The 18,740-nt window shown below is 41.2% G+C and overlaps 1 protein-coding gene across 1 annotated transcript in view; it reads left to right on the top strand.

Annotated features, from left to right (window-relative positions):
- Positions 1-18,740, top strand: part of dram1 (DNA-damage regulated autophagy modulator 1) — a 47,048-nt gene that overhangs the window by 2,653 nt on the left and 25,655 nt on the right. The gene's annotated exons all lie outside the window — the stretch shown is intronic.

Raw genomic sequence — 18,740 nt, 5'->3', positions numbered from 1 at the left:
GTTCAAATAAGATCACTCAAATAGTGGTGGGCCACAGTGTATGTCCATCTGGGACTTTAAAAAAGTTACATAAAATAGTTTAGATAAAGATGTGTTTCTTACAGAGTTGCCTTTGATTTTTAAATATTACTCAGTCATTGGCACTAGTGGGCCGTGGCATGTTAGGCCGGAAGCCAGGTCTGAAAACGGTTGAGAACCACCGCAGTAAAATGGTTCGAGGAATGAAAAGGTTCTCATACAAGAAGCATTTGACAGCTCTTGGCCTGTACTTGTTGGAATTTAGGAGAATGAGTGGAAGATCTTATTGGGACATTTTGAATGTTGAAAGGCATGGACAGAGTTGATGTAGAAAGGTGGTTTCCCATGGTGGGAGAGTCTAATGACAATAAGACACAAATTCAGGATTGAAGTGTGTTCGTTTAGAACAGAGATGCGGAGGGATTTCTTCAGTCAGAGGGTGGTGAATCTGTGGAATTTGTTGTCATAGGCAGTTGTGGAAGCCAGGTCATTGGGTGTATTTAAGGCAGAGATTCATGGATTCCTGTTTAGCCAGGGCATCAAAGGTTATGGGGAGAAGCCCGGGCAGTGGGGTTGAGTGGGAAAATGGATCAGCTCATGATTGAATGACAAGGCAGACTCGATGGGCTGAATAGCCTATTTCTGCTCCTATGTCTTATGGTTACAGAACTGATCTATACTACAGGCAGTTTCCAGGTACAGGTGCAAAAACAGACATCCAGAGTTGCTGGAAGCAGGGGCATATCTATGGAAAATAGCACCTATGGCAGGGTGGCCAACTTTTTACATTCCATGAGTCAAAATAAACAGCGGCAAGGAGGTCTCGCAAGAGTGGGCCTTGGTGGCTGCCATGTTGTATTTGGCTTCGGCCTTTTAAAGGATGAAACGGAGAAGAGAGGTGCATGTTCTTTGTATGTCGAGGGCAGTGGTGCTGGCTGGGTGGGGCGGGGAGGAATTGGATTCAGTCTAGGCAAATTGGGCCTCCGTCTAAGCTAATCGTGCCTCCTTCAATGCACCACTTCTAGTCACTGGTGGTGGGGGGAGGGGGTGCGGAACCACTGGGGCCTGGGACGGTGAAGGAGACCACTGGTAGCAGAAACTCTCAATGGCGCCCCCTTCAAGCAGCACCCAGAGCACCTGCCATACCCTAGATATGCCCCTGGCTGAAAGGTCATCAGCTTGTTGAAAAATGCTCTTTGGTCTCTGCAAAACCTATTGGTCTTCCAGGGCAGTGTGATGGCAGACTGGCACATTCCTGAATACAGGTACATAAGAACATAAAAAATAGGAGCAGGAGCAGGAGTAGGCCATCCAGCCCATTGAGCCTGTTCTGCCATTCTGGCTGTGGACTCAGTTCCCCTTACCTGCTTGTTCCCCGGAACCCTTAATTCCCCAACTATGCAAAAATCTATCTATCTGTTTAGTATTTGAAATACATTTAATAGGCGGGCAGCAACTTCCTTTGAAGAAGACCGTAGAGGCCACCTCACTGACAAAAGACAAAGGAGGAAAAACCCAACACCCAACCCCAACCCACCAATTTTCCCCTGCAACCGCTGCATCCGTGCCTGCCTGTCCCACATCGGACTTGTCAGCCACCAACAAGCCTGCAGCTGACGTGGACATTACCCCTCCATAAATCTTCGTCCGCGAAGCCAAGCCAAAGAATAGGCAGCAAATTCCACAGATTCACATCTCTCTAGGAGCAGCATTTCCTCTTCACCTCTGTCTTAAATCTACTTCCCTGAATCTTTGCTTATTCCTTGAAGAAGGGTTCAGGTCCAAAACCTCATCTCCTATAGACACTGAAAGATGGCTGAGTTCCTCCAGCATTTTGGTGTGTCTTTACTACAATCGCAACATCTGCAGAATTTCATGTTTCACTTCCCGAATCTTGAAGCTATGTTCCCTAGTTCTGGTCTCACTTGCCACTGGAAACGAGGCAGTGCCTCTATCTTATCAATCCTTTTTCATAATTTTATGTTTCTATAAGATCCCCTTTCCTACATCTGAATTCCAGCGAGTACAGTTCCAGGTGATGCAATCTCCCCTCAAAAGCTTACCCCCTCATCTCTGCAATCATCTTGGTGAACCTCCTCTGCACACCCCTCACCCCAGTATATTCTTCCTGAAGTAAGGAGATCAGGACTGCACACAGTGTTCCAGGTGCAGCCTCACCAGTACCCTGAAAAGCTGTGGCAGAACTTCCCTGCTCTTAAATTAAATCCATCTAGCAATGAAGGCCAACATTCCATTTGTCTTCTTGATTTCCTGCTGCACCTGCAAACAAACCTATTGCGATTCATGCACAAGCACTCCCAGGTTTCCCTGACATTTATATAATAATTTAATCTGCTATTTTTACTTACAAAGTGACCTTAGACAATATAACGGAACAGCACAATACAGGCCCATGATATTGTGCCACTGATATAATCTTACTTCACCAGCAAACTATCCCTTCCCCCCAACAACCCATAACCCATGTACCTGTCTAAGAGTCTTTTAAATGCCCCTATTGTACCAGCCTCTACTACCCCCACCCACCCCCCCACCATTTCCTCTCCATCCCATTCTCCTGCCTTCTCTCCATGACTTTTAACATCGTTACTGATCAAGAACTTATAAAGCTCCACTTTAAATCTACCCAATGACTTGGCCTCCACAGCTGTCCATGGCAATGAATTCCATTCTATTCCTGCTTTTTCCCCTCCCTACCACATTCCCATCAACTCTCCCCCAGATTCTGCCACTCTTCCACACATGAGGGGCGGTTTACAGTGGTTGATTGACCCACTGACCCAAGCATCTTTGGGACATGAGAAGAAACCCACCGGGTCACCAGGAGGACATGCAAACTCCAAACACAGCATCCAAGGTTGGGATTGAGGTTGGGTTGCTGGGGTTCTGAGGCAGGTTCAATACCTTCAATGCTACTGCACCACCCTGATCTCAGTCCTCTAAACTCAGAGTCTGTTATCATAATCCAAATCTCCATTAAGTTTCTGGATATTAATAAATGAATCTATTTCCAATGCACCCCACATCCCCACCAATGGGTATATTAGTCAGAGAACTGCAAACACTGGAACCTTGAGCAAACAAGACAGGGAGATCATTTCCCAGAGCACCTTCATTCTGTCTGATGCAGCCAGTCAGGGCAATTCTATTGTGCTCCTATAGAATGTTGTTAGATGCTGATAGCCTTGCCCTCCTCAACTTCCTTAGAAAGTGTAGGCGTTGTTGTGTCTTCCTGACTAATGAGGAGGTGTTGTGGGTTCAGGATGGGTCATCTGTTGTATCCACATCAAGGAACTTAGTGCTCTCCATTCTCTCCCTGACGGAGAACACAGTTTTATTGCTCCTGTTCAATGATCAACAAATATTGTTTCACATTCCATGGCTCTCTTATAGTTTAAGGTTAATAAATTGCTAATTAAGACTGTTCCTATGACAGTTTGGAAAGAGTTTTGTGAATCGAGCATTTATTAATAGGAAGGTTATTCATTCCACAGAGTATGAATATAACCTTTGTTAGAAACAGAATTACCTTTAAAGAAATTGCTCGAGACAAAAACTGAGAACAAAGAACATTTATTATACAACAATGCAAAGTTGGGTGCTTCCCCTTACCCTGGGAATACACACATACACTGGGGCTCACCCAACTTTTATACAGTTTATCTCAGTATAGGAATAACCCCCCCTTACATTCTTCTGCCTCCTGCTGGAAAGGTTTGGCATTAGGCAATCCTGCCTGCCTACGTGCTGTTTCTGTGCACTTGGAAGACCAGGGAGTATCCTGTCGGTGTCTTCTCATGTCATTATCCCTATTGTCCTTATTCATAACCTTGCCCTTGTCCCCATTCACACCTTTCCAACTCTCAGAGCTACAGTCCCTTCATATGCAGAGTTCGCTAATCCTGTCTAGGGTTTACTAATTAAATATGCAAGCCTTGCTAATTCTATCTGGGGCTTGGAGACCCTTATCTCGTTCAGACTAACTCTACTTCTATCATCAATTATCTGTCCTTATCTCCTTCAGTTAGTGAACTTGCTGATTCTCTAGGAGATTCTTATCTTACTCAGTCAGTGTCAGCTTCCTGCCTTCTAATATCCATGTCTCATGTTGTTTGCACTGGCTTCATTCATTTACTTATGTATCAATTTTATTTTCTTCATTTCTTCATGTTCATATTGCAATATCAGTTTTTCTCATCTCTCACACCTTCAATGTAAGGGCAGCACGGTTGGCTCAATGCTGTTACAGCGCTGGTGATTAGGACCAGGATGAGAACACTGTGCTCCTCTGAAGTAGTGACTCCCAAGAACTTCCTGCTTGCTGTCGGTAAGGAGTTTATATGTTCTCTCCATGTCTTGGGGCCTCTGGTTTCCTTCCACCATTTGAAACGGAGTGTAGGTTAATTGGGTGTGACTGGGCGGCATGGACTTGTGGGCCAGAAGTCCTATTGCCATGCTATATGTCTCAATTAAAAAATTTCTAATGACCCGTTAAGAGGAGGAAAGATTAAAACAAGAGGACATGAGTTAAGAATTAAGGGGCAGAGGTTTAGAGGTAACATGAGGGGGAACTTCTTTACTCAGAGAGTGGTAGCTGTGTGGAATGATCTTCCGGGAGAAATAGTGGCGGCGGAGTCAATTGTATTATTTAAGAAAAGGTTGGACAGGTATATGGATGAGAGGAAGATGGAGGGTTATGGGCATTGTGCAGGGAGGTGGGATTAGAAAGGGGTGTTTGGTTCGGTGCGGACTAGAAGGGCCTAATGGCCTGTTTCCGTGCTGTAATTGTTATTATTATTATTATTATTTATTATTAGGAGAAAATAGCCTTGAATTCATGATAGAAGGTAATAAGCAGACGAAGGCAATGACCTGGAGAAATTATTTCCAGGAAGCTTTTGCAACTGTTGGAATCTAGGGGTTAAAACATTATGAAAGAAATGATTAATTAATAAGTGTATATTTACTGCATGGTTCAGGGGAAAAGAGGAATGTGATTAAGTGTCAATCACAGCATGGAGCAAAGTTGGCTGAGCAAAATGGTCTGCTCCCAAATACAGGGAGAGGAAATGCATAAAACGATTTAGGAGCAATGCTCAAACTGAAGGAGGTGGTGAATAGCACAGGAGACACAGGCCAGACCAGAACAAAGAATGGCCTGCAAGAAACAAAGGGAATGGAAAACCAGTCTAGGAGGAAGATTAAGGCAGGAGGAGGCCAGCAGAGAACAGCAGAAATTGGCCAGACAGGAACAGAATGGTGATTAGAAATATCTGGGGATGAATTAATTTCTGATCAACACAACAGGATAGTCTGGCCTGGAGGATTAAGATGGGAGTGCTACACCCCAGATATCTGCAAAACAGGAGATGACTTGTGATAACCCTTATGCAAAAAGATCTAGCAAAGGAAGACAACTTTTGTTCTGTATGATAATGAAATCTAGCAAAGGAAGCCAACTTTTGTTCTGTATGACAAGGTTGATCTATATAAACTGAGCCAACTGGACAATAGGGGTCAGTCTTGGGGAGTAGCTCACTGTGCAGGTGACCTATGAACTAATGAGTGACCCAGAGCTCTGTTAAGTTTTATTCTTATTAAATTGACTGTTGAACCGAATACCTTCTCCTATCACTTCATTCAAAGAACACGCTGGACTCAGACTACACATAGACTAAATTAAGAGTAAGGTAAAGCCAGAGTCCGACACAACGAGAGAAATCCTGAGAAACAAATTTAGGGGGGGGGGGGGGGTGATTAAAAAATACTTGCAATTAATCCATTTCTCAATCTCCAGACTGCCCAAAGCATCATACAATATCCAGACTGCCCAAAGCATTATACAATCTCCAGACTGCCCAAAGCATTATACAATCTCCAGACTGCCCAAAGCATCATACAATCTCCAGACTGCCCAAAGCATCATACAATCTCCAGACTGCCCAAAGCATCATACAATCTCCAGACTGCCCAAAGCATCATATGTAGTTTCAAAAACCTTAAGAAATGTGGCAGACAATTGGCACACAGGCAGTTCCGACAAATATCTGGAGCGATAATAGCCAGATAGTCTACTGGTTGAGGACAAAAGATGAAAGTGCAAAGGTAGAGTCTACTAAACGATGCAGCAAGGGTTTTTCTCTTTATACCAATGGAGGATGAGAGGAGAGGTGTACAAAATTATGAGGGGCATAGATAGGGTTGAGAGCTGGCACCTTTTTCCCAAGATGGCCTTGGCCATTACTGGAGAACATTGGTTTGAGATGAGTGGAGGAAAGTTTAGTAAAAATACTCAATGCTGGAGAGACTCAGCAGGTCAAACTGTCCTTTATGTAGCAAAGGCAGAGACACATAACTGACGTTTCGGGCTTAGCTCTTCGTCAAAGTATGGAAAATTTAGGGGAGACGTCAGAGTTAGGTATTTTACACAGAGAGTGGTGAGTGCCTGGAATATGTTGCCAGGGGTGGTGGTGGAGGGTGGTAAAATAGGGATATTCAAGAGACTCTTTGGCTCATGGATGTTACAAAGTGGAGGGTTATGGGCTGTGAGGGAGGAAAGGGTTAGATTGATACTGGAATGGGTTTTTATAAGCGTCCAAATGGACACTTGCCAAGACATTCTTCCATAGCTTGATGAAGGGATCAAGCCTGAAATGTCAGTTATGTATTTTATCTTTGCTACATAGAGGACACTGTTCGACCAGCTGAGTTTCCCAGCATTTTGTGTTTCTATAGGTCAGTAGTGTTCTATGTTCTATGTTAGCTGAATGTACATGTCAGAAGTTGTGAGATGGGGTATATTGTGAGAAAACAAGATTCCTCCGAGATAGTGACTCCCAAGAACTTCCTGCTTCCTGCGCTCCGAAAAAGACATCCGACCCTGACCACACGCTCTTCACTCCCCTCCCATCAGGAAGAAGATTCACGAGTGTGAGATCATGCAGCCCCAGGTTCAAGGACAGCTACTTTCCCACCATTATCAGACTTCAGAACCAACCTCACACTGGTAAAATAGTGAAGATACCTTGCAGATGCTGGAATCCAGAGCAAAGAGCAATCTGTGGGTTAAACAGCATCAGTGGCAGAGAAAGAATGATCAACATTGCAGGTCAAAACCCTTCATCAAGACTTTGAAAGAGGCAAAATGTTGACCATCTTTCTCCCACTAATGCTGCTTCACTTGCTGAGTTTCTCCAGCACATTTCCCTTTGTGCAGTAAAATGAAGATGCCTTTGCTCTGGTCTAACTGAATTCTCGCTATAACTCAAACTCTGCATTGTGTAACTGTTGGCTGACAATCTTGTTGAATTCGAGGCATAGATCGGGTGGACAGCCAGCATGTTTCCCAGGGTGGGAATAGCAAACACCAGAGGATGTCTGTACAAAGTGAAGGGAGGAAAGTATAGGGGAGACGTCAGGGGCAAGTTTTTTTTACACAGAGAGTTGTGGGGGCCTGGAACGCCTCGCTGGGGAAGGTGGTGGAGGCTGAAACATTAGAGGCATTTAGACAGGCACGTGGATGAAACAAAAATAGAGGGTTATGGGGTAGGGAGGGTTTAGCCCAGTGGTTTTCAAATTTTTTCTTTCCATTCACTGACCACCTTAAGTAATCCCTATGCCATAGGTGCTCTGTGATTGGTAAGGGATTGCTTAAGGTGGTCTGTAGGTGGAAAGAAAAAGTTTGAAAACCACTGTTTTAATCGTACCTAATTGACTCGTTATGTACACGGTTTTATAACTCCAAAGGAAATGGGCCAAGGACAATTTTTCTCAAGCAAAATATTTCAGTTACAATTAAGTCTAGAACAGTGGTTCTCAACCTTCCCTTCCCACCCACATCCCACCTTAAGCAATGCCTTACTAATCACAGAGCACTGATGGCATAGAGATTACGTAAAAGTGAGTGGAAAGAAAGATTGAAAACTGGTTAGTGTTTTTCATTTTTTTTGGTAGGAATATACAGTGTTACAAGATCAAACCAGCAACCACAAAGAAGGCATATCTCACAGGGGTAAAAATGAACAATTACTTTATTAACAAAAAATTCACCTTCAAACTTTAATTCAAAATCCCCCCCTTTTAGAACAATGCCCACTGGTTACTATGCAAATTTCTATAACAGTGTAAAACTAATAAATTCCCCAGCCTAAATATAACATATGCAATTAAAGTCTAAGTTATATTTCCAACCAGCCCACAGAAAAACTTTAGCACAAAACACACAAGACTCACAAAACTTCGATTTCAACCGAAGCAAAGATCATAAACAAAATTCAGTTTGTTTAGTAAACTGAAGCCAAAAGATCTTTGAGGGAGAGAGAGCACAAAATTCGAAGTTGTCTTGTGTTGCTTGCAGAGAGAGGAACCACTGACTTGGTCTGGATCCTTCTGGCTGCCTTCAGAATGTTCATCTTTTTTGAAATCCCAACATTCTAAACTGTCCTCCAGACCATGACTCATGCTCTGGGCCTTCTTCCACTCCACAGCACCCCCAGAGGTGGTTTATCATCCAAGTCCAGAATTTTTTTTCATTTTCTGCACATGCTCAGTCCATCTCCCACTCTCTCAGCAGTCAACCTTCACCTTGGCTCTCTAAGGCAAACTGTCACTTTTTAACATAAAACCACACAACACATAGGCCAATACACAGCACAGAACTCTGTAACAACAGGTTTAGGGGAAACATCAGGAGTAAGTTTTTTTACAGAGAGCATTGGATGCCTGGAATGCCTTGCCAGGAGTGGTGGTAGTGGCTGGTACAATAGGGGCTTTTAAAATACTCTTAGACAAGCAGATGGATACAAGACAAATAGAAGGTTACAGGTGTGAGGGAGGGAAGGTTTAGTTTGTGGAGTAGGTTTATATAGGTCGGCACAACATCGAGGCCCAAGGTGCCTGTACTGTACTGTAGTGTTCTATGGTCGAAGATAGACTGCTAGCAAAAAGAAACTTTCTCACAGTACTTCAGCAGACATGACATTAAAAGTGACCGGAGACCTGGAGGTCACATGCAGTATCCCAGATAGTGCACATAGCTTCAAACTGCATCAAGAACAAAACCTGGTTTGAAACTTTAATTTGACAGTAAATTATCTCATTAATATCAGAACATCCCTGCCATTAATCACTTGTGCAAATCCTTTCAAATCTGGTGTATGACTAACTTGAGACTGGCTTAGTGAACTGAGAGTTTCAGATTGTATCAGCTGAGTGTGAAGTTATTTGTCATTTCCATGTGCTAAATCATCCAGTTTAAACATGAAGTTTCATCAGTGATGTGGAGGATTTGAAAGCACTGAATAAGGAAGGGAAACAACAATGGAATCAATGGCTGCTTGATTAATTAATTAAGATGCCTGCCTGTTGTTTGCTTAGGAAGGGCTCAGGCCCAAAACGTCAGGAATATATCTCTACCTCCTATGGACGCTGTGAGACCGGCTGAGTTCCTCCAGCATTTACTGCGTGTTTTTATTAGAAAAAACAATGTAGAAATAAATGCATGTTCCATAATCCTTCAATCTCTTTTCATTCTTTCATTGGTTCCGAGTATTAATAACAAGTTCAGCAATGATCACCATTATTTATAATTGCAACATTTAAAAGACATTTGGATAGGTACATGGATTGGAAAGGTTTGGAGAGATGTGGTCCAGATGCAGATGGGCAATGTGGTCAGCATGGACAAGTAGGGCCAAAGGATCTATTTCTATTCTACACTACTCACCATTCAAAACGGCAATGAGGCATTAGCTTGAACCATGGCAGTCCCTCTGGTGAAGGTGTTTCCAAACAGCTGTCCGGGAGAGAGATCCACCATAATAGTTATTGTCATACACATATATACATTACATTGAAAAGGCTTTTTCAGGTGCATTCCACGCTAAGAATGCACCTGAAGAAGCAGAAGCGGCCCTTTAAAATGCCGTTCAGGTGGCAGCGATTAAAGCGGAACGCTGGCCACCTGAAGGACACGGCTGCACAGGATGCGGCTCTGAGCACACTCCGGCTCCTGCCCAGTGTCAGCTGTGATCAGCAGCCTGACCCTTTAACATCCGCTTTCAGCCAGCTGCATTCAGGTGGCTGGGGGAGCCACTGAGCTGAGCTGATTATCCCTCTCGGAGGAGGGTTACATAGCTCACCTCAAGAGCGCCTCCTGCACATTCAGGTGGCCTCAAAACAGCCGCATATTGCCTCAACATGCGGCTTTACACGCAGGGCAATTGGCCTCCTGAAAGGGTCTAAATTCTTACTTGCTGTGGCCAGACAAGTACTTCTTGTTAAAAGAAAGCAACTTAATTGTACACATTAAATTACATCTGTACAGAAAGGATAATACATATTCAAAATTATTTTATCATCATTAATAAAACAGGAAAAGTGATATTACACGAAATTTCCTTATACCATAAGGTAGACAAAAATTCACCATGAACATTGCCCGGCACCCCTTACAGCCAGAGAAAGAGAAGCAAAAAAGAGTCCTCCCAGAGTCACTGAGTGTCTGTGGATTCACCTCCAATGCTCCCACTGCCTCCGCAACCTCAGAGACTTCAATCCAAACCATCAATGGCCCAAGATCCAGGTGCACACCTCTGACATGATCAGGAAACCCTCTCACATTCTGGTTCTGATACCTGTACATCTTTGGCCAGTCTGGAGCCAGTCTTCAACAGACCAGAGCCTTGTGTGAGCCCCTTAGCTCAAGTCTCAGCCCGCCACTTGTGTGTTCTTCAGCCACAGAGCCTCTCGCCGGTCCACTGACCCAGTCACTGTCTCATGGGCCGTCTCCTCTGCTTTTTCTTCTCAAACAGGGAGTGGTCTCCTTGTTTTCTGATGCCCTGTGCCAGTCCCCTGCTTCCCTGGAGTCTGCAACCCCTCAAGGGTGCTGCGATACACAGGCGATACCTTGGGCCCGGACCCCGAGGCTGCAGAAATTGTAGTAAACCACCTTTAGCAGGCTGTTTAAAGCCTGTTCAGAGTTGAAGGTGGTTGGACTGGGGGGCGTGGCAAGATGGCGTAAGGATCAGACGTGCCTTCCAGTCCTCTCCTGACTCTATCTTATTGTTTTGTCTAGAAATGCCCGTTAAAATTCTTTAAAAGTTTAGATAATTTCAATGCTGTTAATTTAAGTTATAATGGTACAATTGGTGGAAAAGAACAAAAAAAAAACGACAACAGATCATCAAAAAACTACATTTTCCAAAAGTTCAAGTTTTGGAGCCTACCTACAGGAAAGACACCAGGACTCAGCGTGAAATGGATCCCAGGAGAGAGGTACCGTGTTCGGATGTAGAGCTCTATGTTACATCGGTAGAGCCCCCTAAAAAGGGCGCCAAACAGCCTTTAGAACAAAGAGTTACTCAAAGGCATTTGTCAACTGTAGAGATGGCACTGCAAACTGCATCTCTTGAAATAGGAGAACCTATACAACTTGATGTACTGGGAGAACTTAATACATTATGGACTGGGGAAAACCCCAGCCAGCGTCCTCCAGTCATTGCTGGAGAGGCTGTGGCTGGGGTTTCTACACGCAGTCATACTACAAGGAAGGCAACTAGAATGAAGGAAGGAACAGAAGATCCTTTGGTTATGCAGGAGAAGCAGGCATCTGTTGAGCCAAAATCTCTTCCAATTGAAAAGATTTTTGTGAATCTTGAATCTAAATTATCTTATACAATGCAGGGATTATCCAAGATTATGACTGAATTTGGTACTAGGTTTAATACTCTGGTGAAAATACATTCTCAACAGATGGCTGAGTTTGGAGCTTTTAAGCTTGAAGTGAGAGATAAATTTAATTCGTGTGAAGAAGATATAGACGAAATACGGGATCAAGTTTTTGATGTGACCAAAATGGTCAAAGACTTACAAACTCAAAATAAAAATTTGGTGAAAAAGATTGATTATTTGGAAAACCAATCCAGACGGAACAATATAAAGATTATTGGTTTGCCGGAAGGTATGGAGGGACCATACCCAAGATAATTTTTTACTGAATGGATTCCGCAGGTGCTAGGTCAAGAACATTTCCCGGAAGGTATAATACTGGAACGTGCTCACAGAGCCTTGCGTAGAAGACCTATTTCAGGTCAAAGTCCAAGACCTGTTTTGGTTCGTTGCTTGAATTATTACGACAGAGAAATAATTTTACGAGTGGCTATTAGAAATGCACAACAGAGAAAATCACCCTTGATGATTCAAAATAATCGAGTTTTCTTCTATGCGGATTTGAGTCAAAAAGTTATGTTCCAACGACGGGAATTCAATCCTGCTAAAGAGTTGTTGTGGAAGAAAGGTTACAAGGCAACCTTTAGATATCCAGCTGTTTTGAAGGTTTTTCAAGATGGAAGCCAACCAAAGTTCTTTGATTCTCCAAAGGAAGCTATAGCATTTGCTCAAGAGCTGCCAATTACTCAGTTTCAACAGAGACATAGTCCGCCGCGATCTCTAAGAAGACAAGAGATGGAAGAAAAGAGCCGTGCTCCAAGAAGGAATGGTTGTAATGGTGACTCAGCAGTTGGAGCTGATTAAAAGAAGAGTTGTCCTTTTTTTTTTCTAATGTTTTTTTTAAAAAAAGGGATATTAAATAATGATGATGTTAGTTTAAGATGAAGTGAGAGTTGGGGGAGAGAACCGGATAGGCACTATTTCCTGAAAGTCATCTGCTACATGTGAGTTATCTCACACCCATTTTTTTTGGGAGTTACCGCATTGCGCAGTTTAGACGGGAGGGGTTATTTTTAACCTCCTACCCGTTTTTTTTTCCTTTTTTTTTGTATTATTAGATTAAAGAGTGAAGGGGTTTTTTTTGTTTAAATATATTTTAAAAAAGCATAAGAAAGTATTTGATTGTTTAAAAAACTAAAAATTGATGTGGTTTTTTTTGTAAAGTTTATTTAGTAGATAAGGAATATCTGAAATTTAAATGTGAATGGGATGGATAAGTTTTTTTTATATTTTTTCTTTAACTTTAAGGTGAAAGGAGTATATTATTTTGCTATTTTAGTTATAGAACGAAGGGAATAATGGTGAAAGTTATAAATTGAATTGTACAATTCTTAATGAGGCTTGAATTTTGTTTGTGGTTTATGCTCCATTTGTTGAAGATATAGATTTCGTTGTAGATGTGTTTTTACTATTTGGATATCTGAATTTTAACGCAATGATTGGGGATATTTAAATGTGGTATTGGAGCTTTTATTGGATAACTATTCAAGAGTAAAAGGGAAAAATGGTGGAAGAGTACTAAAATTGAATTGTACAATGCTTAATGAGGTTTGAATTTTGTTTTAAGATGGTGGTTTATGTGACTAATATGATGATAGATGTGAAGTTAGTTGATATTTGGTGAAGGTTTATCTCTATAGAGAAAGTTTTTTTTCATCTTTTTTTTATGCTACAATTTAAAAAAAAATTGATTATTGTTTAAGAATTTTTGATAGATAGTTACTAACTTTACTAATTTTTTATATTAAGTTTGAGTTAAATATATGTTTCATCTTAACTCTGTTAAATATATGCATTTAAGTTTGATTTAAATATGTTTTTTTGTCTGATATCTTAGTATTAATTACTTTTCTTTTTGTTAGTATTTTAATCGGTTATGTTTTTGTTTTTTTTGTAAGTGGGTTTTTTTCTCACATATATTATTAACTTTATTAATTCTTCACTCTTTATTTTGGGGGGGAAAGGGGGGGTTGGACTAATTTGAGTTGGGTTATTAATGTGTAATAATTATTGGGGAGGGTATAGTTTATTTAGATTACTGATACTGTATTGTAATTTTATTATTTTATTCTTAATTTTTTAAAATGTTATCCTATATGTTATTCATGTTATAAAATCTTTAAAAAAGTTTTAAAAAAAAGAAGGTGGTTGGACTGGGTGTTTGGATCGCTCAGGAAAGTGCAGTGTCTCCGCTCCCCACTCTCTGTGAGTCCGTACCAGTGGCAGTTCTGGCAGCACTGCCTTTTATTTATTATATAAAAGATAGTGAGATAAATATTCATATTCACACTTATTGCAAGAGAAAAAGTGGTGTTTCAATAATGGGTTTTGCCCGTGATCTCCTGAGCTGTGCAGGGCTTTATGCGCAGGGGTATAGGTGTCCCTATACCAGACCGTGATGCAGCCAGTCAGCGCACTTTCCACTGCACATCTGTAGACATTTGTCACAGCGAACCTTTGCAAATTCCTGAGAAAGTAGTGATGCTGATGTGCTTTTGATATAGACTGCTATATAAGTGAGGATCAATCACTATATGGAGGCCATTCTGCCTGTTTTGATGCTAACTCTTCAGTTTGTGCAAAATGATTCCCACATCCTTGCCTTCTGCTCTTTCACAGAAAGCTGTTGTGCATAAGGAGATCACTTGGGCCCTCATCCCAGTGCCAGCTCTGTGAAAGCACTCTCCAGTTAGTGGCACTCCATGAAAATCTTTCCTCAAACCTTCATTCATTCAGTTTTTTGAGAAGTTGGCTCTACAGGCAAGACCGCCCTGGAGGAGGTGATGGGGTGAAGGCAGTCCCATAGTGGTGTTGGGGAGGAGGTTCCAAGGTCTCGACTCAGTGATGATGAAGAACTGGTGATATCGGGGCAGCATGGTTAACATAAGGGGTAGTGCAACGCCAGCGTTTGGCGCCAGGGTTCGAATCCCACACTGTAAGGAGTTTGTACATTCTCCCTGTGTCTGCGTGGGTTTTCCCCTGGGGCTCGGGTTTCCTCCCACCATTCAAAACGAACTGGAGGCTGTAAGTCAATTGGAGTGCTCCTGGGTCAAAAGGGGGGTATGTCTACATTTAAAAAAAAATAAATTTTAAAATGTAAAAATATATTTCTGGGTCAGGGCGCTGTGTGATTTTATGGCATATCTGAAATAGTGGTGTTCTTCTGCATCAGTGAGTTTACCCAAATGGGCTGCAGTACCATGATGACCCCGTGTCAAATGACTAGACCAACAGTCCAGGAACCAGAGCTCAAATCCCAAGATCCTGCCTGTGGAAATTTTAAACCTCTTAAAATGACTTGGATTGTTGCAGCAACCCTATAGGCTTCCAGCAATAACGTCTGTCATTACCTGGTCTGCTTTATCTGTACGCCAATGTTCAATGTGGATTTATTCTCATATCCATTAGTATGATGGACAGATGCACCGGAATTCCAACTTGCTGCAGCCAAATGACTACATAAGATACACCAACTGAAGGGGTAAAAATGTACATTTTCACAAATGCCAAAATGGACAAAGAGATAGTGAACATTGCCCCAGATCTCTGCACTAGTGTAACACCACTATTATGTGACATCACTATTATTTGTGCAAGATGGTCACTGTGAATATTTATCATTATAATTTAAACCTACAGCATGGTAACAGGCCCTTTCGGCCCATGAGCCCAATTGACCTGGGAGGAAACTGGAGCAGCCAGAGGAAACCCACGCAGACACGGGGAGAATGTACCAAATCTTTAGACATCGCCAGATTGGAGCCTGGGTCACTGGCGCTGTAACAGTGCTGTGCTAACTGCTATTCTAACATTGCCACCCATTACCTATCTAACTTTTGTATTCATTACCTCCTTTCAACTTAACTTTAACGTTGTGATTATTTTTTGATGCAAAGTAGCCGTTCGGCTGCAGCATGTAAGAATTTTGGTTGATCTACACATTGTATAGTGTGTTATGACAATATTACCATTTTAGATCAACTTCATGTATTTGACCCTCTGAACTGGTACATCAAGTCACTCAGTCCCAACATCAGTGCTACATCAGCACTGATGCAATTCAAGGAGGAGACTCTCCATCTCCTTCTCTGGTGACCACCTACGTATTCTGCCCTTGCTGTGATACCCAGGTCCCTTAATATGAATCTGTGAAAAGGCCATGTATTTTGACAGCCACTAAAGGAGAAATAAAAAAATCTAATTACTGTTAAGATTTGACTCTTGATCAGTCTTGTGAACATTTCACAAACTAAACCAGGACTGGGGCCACTGCCTTGTCAAAGACAACTTCCTCTGTGCCTACTATCTCCCTAATGGACAGGCGCTCCAAGCCAAATCTCAAGGCATTCAATTTCTACTTCACTTTCAACTAACACACACAGAGCCGGGCTGGGGGGTTCCAAAATGAAATCACATAGGTTCATGGCAGTGGTTAAAGACACACCAAAATTCTAGAGAGGTTCAGCTGGTCTTGCACATCCATAAAGATATATTGCTGACCTTACGGGCCTGAGCCTTTCTTCAAGGAATAAGCAAAGAATGAACAAAAACAGGAAATCTCAAATAGAGACAACAATTTGTGGGTGGTCTCAGTCATGAGACCATGGACAGACATGTTAGCAAGGGAATGGAATGGGGAATTGAAATGGGTGGCCACTGGGAGATCCACGCTATTGGTGTACAGAAGGATAGGGGGAAGCTCATGGAGACATTTCGAATGTTGAAAGGCCTGGTCAGAGTCGATGGGGTATGGTTGTTTCTCATGGATGGGGAGTCTAGGACAAAAGGGCACAACCAGGATAAAAAATTTTCTCCCCAATACTAATGTTTGTTAGTTTCCCATCTTTGTCTAGATCTATGAATTCCTTGTTTCTGTGTTTCCTTTTGCAATAAGGAGTACATTACTGAAGTAAATATCTTACTAAATTTATTAGAAATCAAACTTTCTATTTTACTGCTTTCAGGTAGTAGAATTGCTAGATCCAATTTATCATTTGAATACACCTTTAGTTGATAATAATAAAATATTGTATTATTTTGTATCCCATATTTATGTTTTAATTAATCAAATGTCATTAATTTCCTCCCTTCAAAACAGCCCATTATTCTCATAATTCCTTTATTAGAACAATTATTAAAAAGTTAATTATTCATTGTAAAAGGAGTGTTTATTTTTGAGACTTTAGCATTTTAAGTATCTGATAATTGTTAATTCCCATTTCAATATTTACCTTATTCCATATATTTATCAAATGTTTCAGCATTAGAGTATCTCTGTCTCCAATTATTATTCTATTATCCCATTTATCACCACTTACAGCACAGAACAGGCTAGTTCGGCCCTACTAGTCCATGCCGGAACAAATCCCCACCCTCCTAGTCCCACTGACCAGCACCTGGTCCATACCCCTCCAATCCTCTCCCCTCCATGTAATTATCCAGTCTTTCCTTCAATGTAAATAACGTCCTTGCTTCAACCACCTCTGCTGGAAGCTTATTCCACATCCAACCACCCTCTGCGTGAAGAAATTTCCCCTCATAATTTTCCCCCTGCAATCTCAAACCATGGCCTCTGGTTTGAATATCCCCCACTCTTAATTAAAAAAGCATATCCACGTTGACTCTCTCTGTCCCTTTTAAAATCTTGAACACCTCCATCAAATCCCCCCTCAATCTTCTACGCTCCAGAGAAAAAAGCCCCAGGCTCCTCAACCTTTCTCTGTCACTCAAACCTTGACATCCTGTCAAAATTCTCGTGAACCTTCTCTGCACTCTCTCGATTTTGTTTATCATCTTCCTCTAATTGGGTGACCAAAACTGCACACAGAAATTATTTCCAGAAGGACAAAGCTGGCAAACTTTGGGAGGCTGTCTGGTCAAAGGAGAAGACTGGCAATCTGACAGGTGACCTGAAAGAAAGAGGATCATCTGGAGAACTCAGATATATGAGATCTTCAGGTATTTTCTCACCTATTTTGTCCATCTCTATTTTAATCCTCAAAAAAGGAGAGAGAGAGAGAAATCTCAATTTTGCTGCATTGTCAGAATTTTTAAAATTTGGCAGCTGTAAACATCCTAATTCAAATTTTCCAGGTCAATTTTTCTCATGAAACTCTTGACATTTTACCTTTCCAAAGAAACTTTCTTACCTATTTATTCTGTTCTTGAAAAAATGTCTGTGGATTAGATATAGGCAATGTTTGAAAAAGGCATTGTACCTAGGAAAATATTTATTTTTATATACAATTAACTCTTACCAATAAAGTTATGGGTAATTCCATCCATCTTCTTAGATCTTCATCAATTTTCTTAAGTACAGGGTTATAATTTAAATTAAATTATAATCTTAAATATTTTATTCTATTTTCCAGCCACTTAAATTGAGAATCTCTTTTACATTGTGCATAATCTCACTTTTATCCCAATTTACTTTATAACCAGATACAGTTCCATATTCTTTTAATCTTGAGTATAGTTTACATAATGAAGTTTCTGGTTCAGTCAAATAAACCAATTTTATGTTCCTCTCTGCCAACTCTAAAACCTTTTATATCAAGATCAGATCCAATCAATTCTGCCAAAGGTTCTATTGCCAAAATAACAAAGCTGGTGACAATCCTTGTCCATTAGATCTAGTTAATTAAAAAAAATCCAAAACTTGTCCATTTGTCACGACTTTGGCTCTTGGTCCATTATACAAGGCTCTAATCCAATTAATAAATGTGTATCCCAATCCAAATTTGGCAAGTTCTTTGAATAAAAAGTCTCATTCTAGTCTATCAAACACTTTTTCTACATCTAACGTGACTGCTACACTCAAATCATCTTTTTTTTGTGCTAAATGTATTATTCTCATCAATCTGGTCATGTTGTCAGCAGATTTTCTATTTTTAACAAATCCAGTTCAATCCATATTAACTTAGGCAAAAGTTTGCCAGTCTATTTGCTAATATCTTTGTAACTATTTTATAATC

This window comes from Narcine bancroftii, chromosome 11, assembly GCF_036971445.1.
Source record: "Narcine bancroftii isolate sNarBan1 chromosome 11, sNarBan1.hap1, whole genome shotgun sequence".
NCBI lineage: Eukaryota > Metazoa > Chordata > Chondrichthyes > Torpediniformes > Narcinidae > Narcine > Narcine bancroftii.
Note: the sequence above shows the minus strand (reverse complement) of the source record. Positions and strands in the feature narration are given on the sequence as shown.